At 35.4% G+C, this 10,135-nt stretch overlaps 1 pseudogene; it reads left to right on the top strand.

Annotated features, from left to right (window-relative positions):
• The first annotated feature begins 4,074 nt into the window (after positions 1-4,074).
• Positions 4,075-7,015, top strand: LOC136835954 (piggyBac transposable element-derived protein 3-like; annotated as a pseudogene).
• Positions 7,016-10,135: the final 3,120 nt, after the last annotated feature.

The following is a 10,135-nucleotide window of genomic DNA, read 5'->3' as shown; positions in this document are numbered from 1 at the left end:
TAATAATAATAATAATAATAATAATAATAATAATAATAATAATAATAATAATAATAATAATAATAATAATTTATTTTGAATGCAAATTCATGTACATTATTCAAAAATAAAGTGGTGTCAAGAGGCTGCAATTTTTATTCATTTTTGAAGAAACAAATTAACAGGTAGGAAGATAAAATATGAAAACCTAAGCAGAAATGGCACTCACTGTGCATCTTACCAATATACATAAAAGTCTATATAAAAAAAGGTCATACGACAAGACCTAAAAAGCAAGCAGTAAACAAACTCAACAAAAAATATATTATTCTATACCAACATAATAGACATACGGCACATACTCCAGATATAAAACATAAAAAATCAAGAAATAATTAAGCATATCAGTGGAATATTCTGTGCCCTTCATCATGCAATGTGAATAATATAAACGCAACACGACCTTTTACTTATATCAAAACATTTGATTTCTCCAATCTCTACTTTAAACTATATACTGCAGGACATCGAATAACATACAGTAGGGTAAGCCCGGTGTGTCGCAAAACGTTTCGAGGGACCCACCCATTATATCGTTATGACAAACTCTTAGTTTTTTTAAAGTTTCCTGTATGTAGCTATAACATAGCAAAGAACAATAGATGGCCGTACAAAAAGTTCTGAGTCATTAAACTTTAGTTTCATCACCACAAAAATAAAATTTTCTTATAAACATATTCCCTCCTACACGGTTTCCGTCGTTCTTGTTCAATATCCTCATTACTTTTATTGTTACTTGTAACAATGTGGCCCAAATACTAGAATGAATTTTAAAATTCTAAGAAGTCATTTTGAAGTGAAATCCTTGAATATTCTTGTATTTTGCTGTGACAAGAAGAAAAGAACATATTCACAGTTTTGCAGAGGTTTTCGAAGTGACTTCGCTGTGGGAGCGAGAATGACTGTCATCCGCGTACCTAAAATGGTTAAAAGCAACATCTCCGATGAGAAAACATATTCAAACTTTAAAATTGCTTTTTATTTCTTATGTTATATAATTTCTTTCATGTCTGCACAACAAATTTTTCGTTATTTGGCAGAACATATCATAAGGATACTGTAATGCTAAGATATCTTTATTTTCAGAGAGAGCGGAAAAAATGGTTGTTGCTTTGCTGATTTTTCATCTGCTGTTTCACTGTGACGTAAGAATACCACTTGTCTACTTTGACAAGTATTCCGCTTCTTTTGAAGGTGTTCTCAATCATTTTGTTAAAGCTAAGGGTATTATTATTTCGCATCCGGCGCTTCATTGTAGCCGTTTAACTGGACTGAATGTTGTCCCCGTTTCTGCAAACTAAAGATTTGTTTCGGTAAGGATTTTATTCATATCCCTAAGAACCTGAATTTAATTTTTTCCTAAACCGTGATGATAAAAGGCGTATAGTTGTTGGATTAAATGTATTTCCATACAAACATTGAATATTACAGATAGATAGATAGATAAATAAATAGATAGATAGAGAGATAGACAGATAGATAGATAGATAGATAGATAGATAGATAGATAGATAGATAGTAGTAGTAAGCCTGACATCGTATCAGTGGTACATAATATTAGACTGACAAAATTGAAATGACTAATTTTCGCATTATAAAATAACGTACACCAACACAAATCCAAAACTTTATGATGCGCGCTCCTAAGGCTATTCATTATAAAAATATATCCAAAAAGCATATGTGGTTCAAAATAACAAAAATTACATAAAAGATGCTTAAAATCACATTAACTTTTAAAAAAGAAGTAGATTTTAGACAAAACTTTAGTTGTTATAAGTTGTTCAGATATACTGCATATATGGAATGTACGCAAGCATAAGAATCTAACTCGGGTGGCACGCACCTCAGACTCATGATTCTGTATACATCCAGCTCTGGTCGTCATGGCATCTTTGTCATTTTCAGGTAGTGAATCTGTATCATATATAATCCTTGGAGTATCATATAAATCTCTAAAAAAAAAAAAATACTATACAAAACGTTAGTGTTTCCTAATGAAATCACACAAGTATTTACAAACCTGATAACTATAGAAATTTCAGGTTTATTAACTATTCACAAATGAGCTGTCTTGCTTCTTGACATGATTAAAGTCACGAGTGGAGACTTTTAGACCGTTTTTTATTGCTTAATTGTAAGGGATTGCAAGCTGTTTAAAGTGTCTAGTAGATTTATTCTCACCAATCCACGACTCAGCATCATACATCTTTCAAGTGCATTCATTAAAACAGAAACTTGACCATTTCTCTGTCAAAAAAATTAAATTCTCTCCAAAAACTGTTTCAAAGTAAAATTTGCATTGCACGAATTGTCGTCCGTATTTTAAAAACAATTCTGTATTGTAAATCCTGAGCACTCAAGAGGCAGCACAAACTAAATGGGTTGTTCCTCCAATATGAAAGGATGCTTAGAGATACTTTTTTTTTTTAAGGAACTAATCACCATACATTTTGTTTTCTCTTAGTTGGAACACATCCAGTAATCAGCTACTAAATAGTCAACTTGAGTAGTTAAGAAATGGAGCTAGAGATAATAGAACAATATCATCAGCATATTTCACTATACTATTAGCAGAAGTGAACCCAAGCTCGTAACCATATCTTCTCCGTCTTACTCTTCGGCAATTCAAGATCAAACGGTCCCTCTATTAATGTCCTATGGTTCACGTTATCAAAAGCTTTTCCAGTGTCAATAAATCAGGCATATAAAGATGACCCACTATTGAACACATTAATACAGTTCCCTTCAGTACCAGACACCCTTTGGTTGTAGAATAACTAGACATACTGCAGATCCATATTGACAAACATTAAAAGTGAATTACGGTTTATTCTCTTTTCGGGACAAGATTCAAAACAACTCACGGGAGTCTGACGACAAGATCACAGGACGAAGTTGTCTGATTAAGACAGATTTCCACTGGAAAGTTTCACAACAAAGATTGGTATGGAGTTAGAAAAACAAACAGATAGATATGTAACATACTAAACTCTCAATCCTGGGCAAAGGGTGTAGTTATATTTTTTTTGTTTATTTCTGTGTACTGAAGTTTTGTAGAAGGAAGCAATGTAGGTATATATATACATACATACACACACAATATATATATATATATATATATATATATATATATATATATATATATATATATATATATATATATATATATATATATGTATATATATATATATATATATATATATATATATATATATATATATATATATATATATATATATATATATGGAGAGAGACAGAGAGAGACAAAGAAATGAAGATATAAATGCATTAATTATTGTAAGTAGTCATGCATGGCTGGTAACTAGTCAGTGCCGTAACATTTTAGCACGATAATGATTCTTTCAGCTTTTTTTTTTTTTTTTTACCATCACGAATGATCGACAATCCACTACTCTCTCTCTCTCTCTCCATTTCCCTTATAAATAAAATATTATTATCGATGCTCGTGTTTTTCTGTGAGAAATATATACAACTTTATATATTTTATAGTTTTTTACTCCGTAATATCTTAATTTCATCTTCCTGAATACCAATAATAGATAAGCTTACTGAAGTGTCAACAGTCATTTTTGCATATATAGTTCTATTCTGTCTACAGATTAGTTCATCTTATTATAACCGTGTTAACAACATTCAGTGCCCCGAGACACAGTCTATCGTAAACAAAGAAAACTATTCAAGGGTTTCCTTGAATCTGTATGAACAAAAGCTTATCTTGATTCAGTCGGAGATCAGTTCCTTTTCCCATACGGTTTACTTTATACTCTTGGATTTTGTAATCCAGAGTGCTTTTCTGTATATTGAAAAAAGAAATAAACATCAGTCAGAAAATGATTACATTTTGTCTCCATATTGTAACGTACTAGTTCTCGTTCTCTTTGATCAAGATGCACTGAAAAGTCTGACTCAAAAATATTGTCCTTTTCAAGATAAGTTAAGAGAAAGTAAATGAGAGTCAAGATTCGCTATCGTTTTCCTTTTCCATTAATATAATGACAACGCTTGCCCTTTACCGACCAAGTGTCCCGTACGGGCTCTTAAAATTGGCTACTTTTGGGAACTCATGGCCAACAAGCTTATGCATGTATGAAATTGACTATCTGGTACCTTATTGTCACACCTCCCAACTCTTCAAATCAACCAATCAGAAGACAGCACTGTCCATGGGGTGGGGCGTGTGTGCTTTTGAATCGCCACCAGTCTCTTGAATGACGTGATAGGGTGCAGTCACGCTAAAATTGTTCCGAAGGATCCCCCACACCCCGTTGTAATCATGGTAAGTACACAGTTTTTTCATAGGTTGTTGTTGAATGATGTGTCTTCATGCTGAAGTGTTTTCAAGGTGATGTGATAATATTTAATATTTGAAATCATAGCCGTAATAAGTATATATCCCGCACGGGCTACTTCGGTCCGTAACGGTAAAAGTATGGCGCAACACGCGACGCCTCAAAAAATTTTTTCAGAAGCTAATTGCTTTTACCTTTTTTGCAGATTAGGAGTGATATGTTTTATGGGCGAAGGAATGCTGCCTTGGAACACAGGGAGGAAGTGCGCACGGCATGGATAGCCCCAGAAGATGCCGAAGATAGTGATGTTGATGTGGAGGTAGACAGTGACTGTGAGGACCCAACATACCAACCTGATGAGGACGAGCTGGCTGACGGAATTTCTTCAGCCTACTACTTCACGAGGTTAGTATCATAACAACATCATGTATTTTTCATTGTTGATGGATTACATATCATTTATACATATCATTCTATTTATTTTACACAGTACCAACACTCTATTTATTTTACACAGTGCCAACACACTCATACACATGCACACACTCATACACATGCACACACTCATACACATGCTCACACTCATACATACACAGATGCACACACTCATACATACACAGATGCACACACTCATACAGATACACATAACTTCATGTGTTTTTGAAACTTTTCATTGTTGATGGATTACATATCATTCTATTTATTATACATATCATTCTAGTTATTATACATAGAGCCAACACACTCATACACATGCACACACTCATACAGATACACATAACTTCATGTGTTTTTGAAACTTTTCATTGTTGATGGATTACATATCATTCTATTCACTATACACAGTGCCTACACACACACATACACACACACACACATACACACACTCATACACACATGCACACACATATACACACACACATACACACACAATAACACACTCATTGTCCACACACACAACACAATCATGATTTATTGTCTGTATTACTAATGTGACTCTTTTCTTATTTCAGGTGGCCGTCCTGTCCCTGTTGCAGTGCCACACCCAATGCCAGATGTGTAGATAGTGCTGCTGATGTACCATCCGCCCCTAGCAGGAACAAGAAAGCTCGGCCTCATCAGTGGAAGAAAGAGGACATCAGTAACCAGCCCCTGCCTGATTATGTTCATGAACGCCCTTGTTATTTGAGGGCACCAATGGAGTACTTCCTCCAGTTCTTCACAAATGAACTGGCGGAACACATTGTATATCAAACAAACCTGTATTCCAGGCAGAAGGATGTTGGGGGGAACTTCAACATCACGGAGGCTGAACTCAAGGTGTTCATGGGTGCCATCATTTTCATGGGGCTCGTTCCATTGCCCAGTATAGTTGACTACTGGGCTGTCCACACTAGGGTTCCACAGATTGCTGACTGCATGTCCAGGAACCGCTTCAAGGCAATCCAGTCTAACCTCCACTTCAGCGACAACGACTTGGCAGCAGGGTCAAGGGACAGGTTCCTGAAGGTCCGTGCAATCTTCAGCAAGGTCACCAGGGAGTTCCTGAAGGTTGCTGAAACTCCTGTACAGTCTATTGACGAGGTCATGGTTGCATACAAAGGGGACCACAGCTGGTAACCTTCGCCAGTATGTAGCCAAGAAGCCAGACAAGTGGGGCTACAAACTCTTCTGCAGGTCCAGTGTGGATGGATTTGTACATGACATCCTCATGTACCAAGGAGAGTCCACATTTTCAAGTCACCACACCACACTGTCTGAAGAGGAGGAGAAGATGCCAGTCACTTCCAAGTTTGTTGTCGCCTTGGTGAAGACCCTCAAGAACCCCAAGACCACTGCAGTGTATGCCAACGATTACTTCACAAGTTTATCCTTGGCTGAGTACCTGAGGTCCCAGTATCAGTGTCGGTATGTGGGCACTGCAAGAGAAAATAGGGTTGGCTTCCCACCTCTGATGACTGTGAAGGATATGTCTAAGAAGACAGTAGCCAGGGCACACTTGATTTCGTCTCTTCTGAAGGGATCCTTGTGGCTAGGTGGAAGGACAACAACATTGTGACTGTGCTGTCTACTGATGTCGTGTGGAGCCTGTTGCTGACATTCAACGGTATAACAGGGAGGAGAAGAAGAAGGTTGGTGTACCCTGTCCAAATGTCATCACCAAGTACAACAGCCGAATGGGTGGCATCGACAAAAGTGACATGCTGACCCACCTCTACAAGACCCCCTTCAAAGCAAAGAGGTACTATATGAGGCTCTTTGCATACATTGTGGACCTCATAATATGTAATGCCTGGCTTCTGTACAAGAGGGACTGTTTGGCATTGCAGTCCAACCCTATGCCCCTCAAGGACTTCCGCCTCTCCATCGCCTTGGCACTGAGGGCTTACAAGGTCAACCCCACCAGAGTCACCAGGGTTTCCCTTACTCAGCGAGATGTCCCTTCACCGAAGAGGGGCCAGCGAGCTGTTGTGCCTGCCGTTGCAGAACGTGAGGATGCCACTAAACTGCATATGCCTTTGTATGTCAAGGCTAGGCAGACCTGTAAGTTTTGTTCCTGTAAGGGCCACATCCACAGGTTCCGGTGGGTGTGTGAGGACTGTAAACTGGCACTGTGTCTGACTGATGCAAGGAACTGTTTTGCACTCTTCCACAAGGCATAACTTTTGTAAATATTGTATATATTTTGTGTAAGTTTGTATGTTGTGGAAGTCTTGTAAGTTTGTTATTGTCTATTTTTATGCTAACCTATGTAAGTCTAAGCTGTAAATTATAATTACTAACACATTTCACTGCCAGTATTACTTGTATATTTTTTTATTTTTGTAAAATAAAGAATTCAACTATCCCAGGGTATCTTTTATACATCAATAGAGGGAAAAAAACAGAAAAAAATTCATAATAAACACAGTAGCAAGTCATATTAATGTCAAACACAATAAATTCATCATGGAAATTGGTAAAAAGGTGAGTATATAAAGAGTGGTATTATCGGGAAAAAGTTTACCGTTATGGTCGAAGTGTCCCGTACGGGATGAGTGTGGTCCGTCGGAGCTCGACCAAGGCATCCGTACGGGATACTTCATTGAATGCAATTATTTGCCAAGCTTTGCAAGATTTCAAAAAATGCACAAGAATGATTTGATCTTGTATTTTGATATACTATCACATACTAAGAGGGTTTTTTGAAATTTCCCATAAAACCTAGGGTGGACTTTAAAGGGTTAAGAGAAAGTAATGAGTCAAGATTCTCAATCTTTTTCTTTTCCATTAATATAATGACTAATGCTCGAGCATACAAGCATATATATATATATATATATATATATATATATATATATATATATATATATATATATATATATATATATATATATATATATATATATATATATATATATATATATATATATATACACACACACACATATATATATATATATATATATATATATATATATATATATATATATATATATACACACACACACACACACACACACACACACACACACATATATATATATATATATATATATATATATATATATATTTCTATTGTCTCAGTTTATATACCATATATATCCTCACCTTCTTAACTTTTAAACATTACAATTCATCAAACAACAAACATATATATAGTTTATATATATATCCTTCATATATATATATATATTCTTCCTTTGTTTTTGAGGTTTTAGTCAAAGAAAAAAGATTGTCTTTGATTTTGGTACCATTAATAAAACAAAAAATGTGATTGTAGAATAACGTGCTTAAGATGCAAGACCATCTTAACTTTTAAACATTACAATTCATCAAACAACAAGTTTTTCTTTGCTTTCCAGGCATTATTATTCTTGTCATTTTGACAAGAATTTTAAAATTACTAACTATTGAAAAGTTACAAAATCACATTTTTAAACAAAGTTATTTCTTTAATCATCATTCTTCTTTGGAAGACAATATCCTTCAATAGTATATTTTTTTTGTTGGCATTCACATTTCTTGTCACCCATCTGCCAGATTGGCATCATTTAATTTTGTATATAGCTTTCATTAATTCTTGTTTTCATTTTTTGTGGAAATGTACAGTTCATTCCTGTACCTGATCTACTTATTTTTAAGATCCCTGGTTGTATCTTTAGTTATCCTTAATTTTGTATTTTCAGAAAGTGCATTTTTGTTTTTTCCCTGGTTGTATCTTTAGTTTCCGTTTTAAGTTTTTTTCTTTGGACCACCAATTTCATGCATAGTTAGTCTCACCTGGTCCTCTACTGTGATAAGTGTCCTATTGGAGTAGCTGTCTTCTTATTCTTCAGTTTTTGTAATGTATTAATGTTCTTTTATATAAGTCTTGAGTGAACCTTAGTGAAACTGATAACGTAACTCATTTAAAATTTAGTATATTAAGGTTTATTGATTTTGGCATTTGTGCGGTGCAGGATTGTTTGAGTGTTTCCTGGTTTATGCGGTAAGAAAGGGATTAACGTAATTATGTAAACTGTTTCAATATTAAATATTAGTGTTAATTTTTGTTCTGTTTTGAAATTAAACCTTTCCTTACTTATTTTATGTGACCTATGGAAGAACTTTTTATTCTCTGAACCTTGGCCATAAAGCCGTCACATAAATTGGGGGCCTGTCCGGGATCTATCTCGTTTACCGTATTGAGGATTCATTCAGTTAGACAATTGTCGCCGCAAATAGTGTTCAATATTTCTAGTTTCACTCAAGATTTATTGTAAACATTCTGAATACCTGTTATTAGGGTTAATGATATATATGTGCGCGCTGTGAAACCATTTTCGTATTATTGTTTATAGACGGTTTGCTCTTTTGGGTAATGTTAACGCAGTAGTATATTTTTATTTTCGCCCTCTTAGAGTCGACGACTCCTCGAGACTCACGAGAGCTATCCGGAAGCTCTTATCCATATTTTGTCTTTATATAATTACAACTACGACTTGTGCAGTCATTTCCCCTAGGTTGGACGATACCAGGATCGCGTAGTTTAGACGATAGGTGAGGAATCGTTTAAACCTTTATTTACTTTATTTTTTCTCTGCGCCGACGTTCAAAGTTTAAGTTGTCATTCAAGTTGTTTGGAGTAAATAACGCTTGTTTAGGACCAACGGGTTATTTCCTTAGTTCCTCCATATCAGCTTGAATCGGGAATGTAAAAATTGTTTTCACTCCCTCGTGTTCTTTATTACCTTTTGCTTTCGAATCGGGACTGTCCCTTTTCCCTAAAAACCCTAAAATAATCTTATTACTTGTAATGCTTGTTGTTTAATTTTGTCGAGAAACTATAAACTCGCTAACATGATAATTTTGTATTGTGGTTTGTAATGCATTTACTTGAATGGCAGCAGGAACGTGTTAGTCTATTATAATTGTAAAACAGGAATTCAATTGTTTACTAAAGGAAGTTTTCTTTAACTTTAACCATGGCTCAATTTAACGTTCAGAAGTTTGCTGCGGATCCCTCTGCTGAGTTAGCTAGTATCCCAAATGCTAAGAAACTAGAGCTTCTCGAGTTAGCTAGTCATTTGTCAATTGCAACTAGGAGTAGCATGCGGAAGAATGAAATTCGCAACCGGATTCTTGAGCATTATATGCGTGTGGGTAAACTAGGCAATGAAGCTAGACAGTATATAACTCGTGAACCAGCAGAACTAACCCACGAGCAGCAGTTAGAATATGAGCGCATTTTCCTTGAACGCGAGAAACTTGCGGCACAAAAATTAGAATCTGAGAGATTAGCGGAAGCTCAAAGGTTAGAG

The sequence above is a fragment of the Macrobrachium rosenbergii genome, chromosome 55 (assembly GCF_040412425.1).
Source record: "Macrobrachium rosenbergii isolate ZJJX-2024 chromosome 55, ASM4041242v1, whole genome shotgun sequence".
NCBI lineage: Eukaryota > Metazoa > Arthropoda > Malacostraca > Decapoda > Palaemonidae > Macrobrachium > Macrobrachium rosenbergii.
Note: the sequence above shows the minus strand (reverse complement) of the source record. Positions and strands in the feature narration are given on the sequence as shown.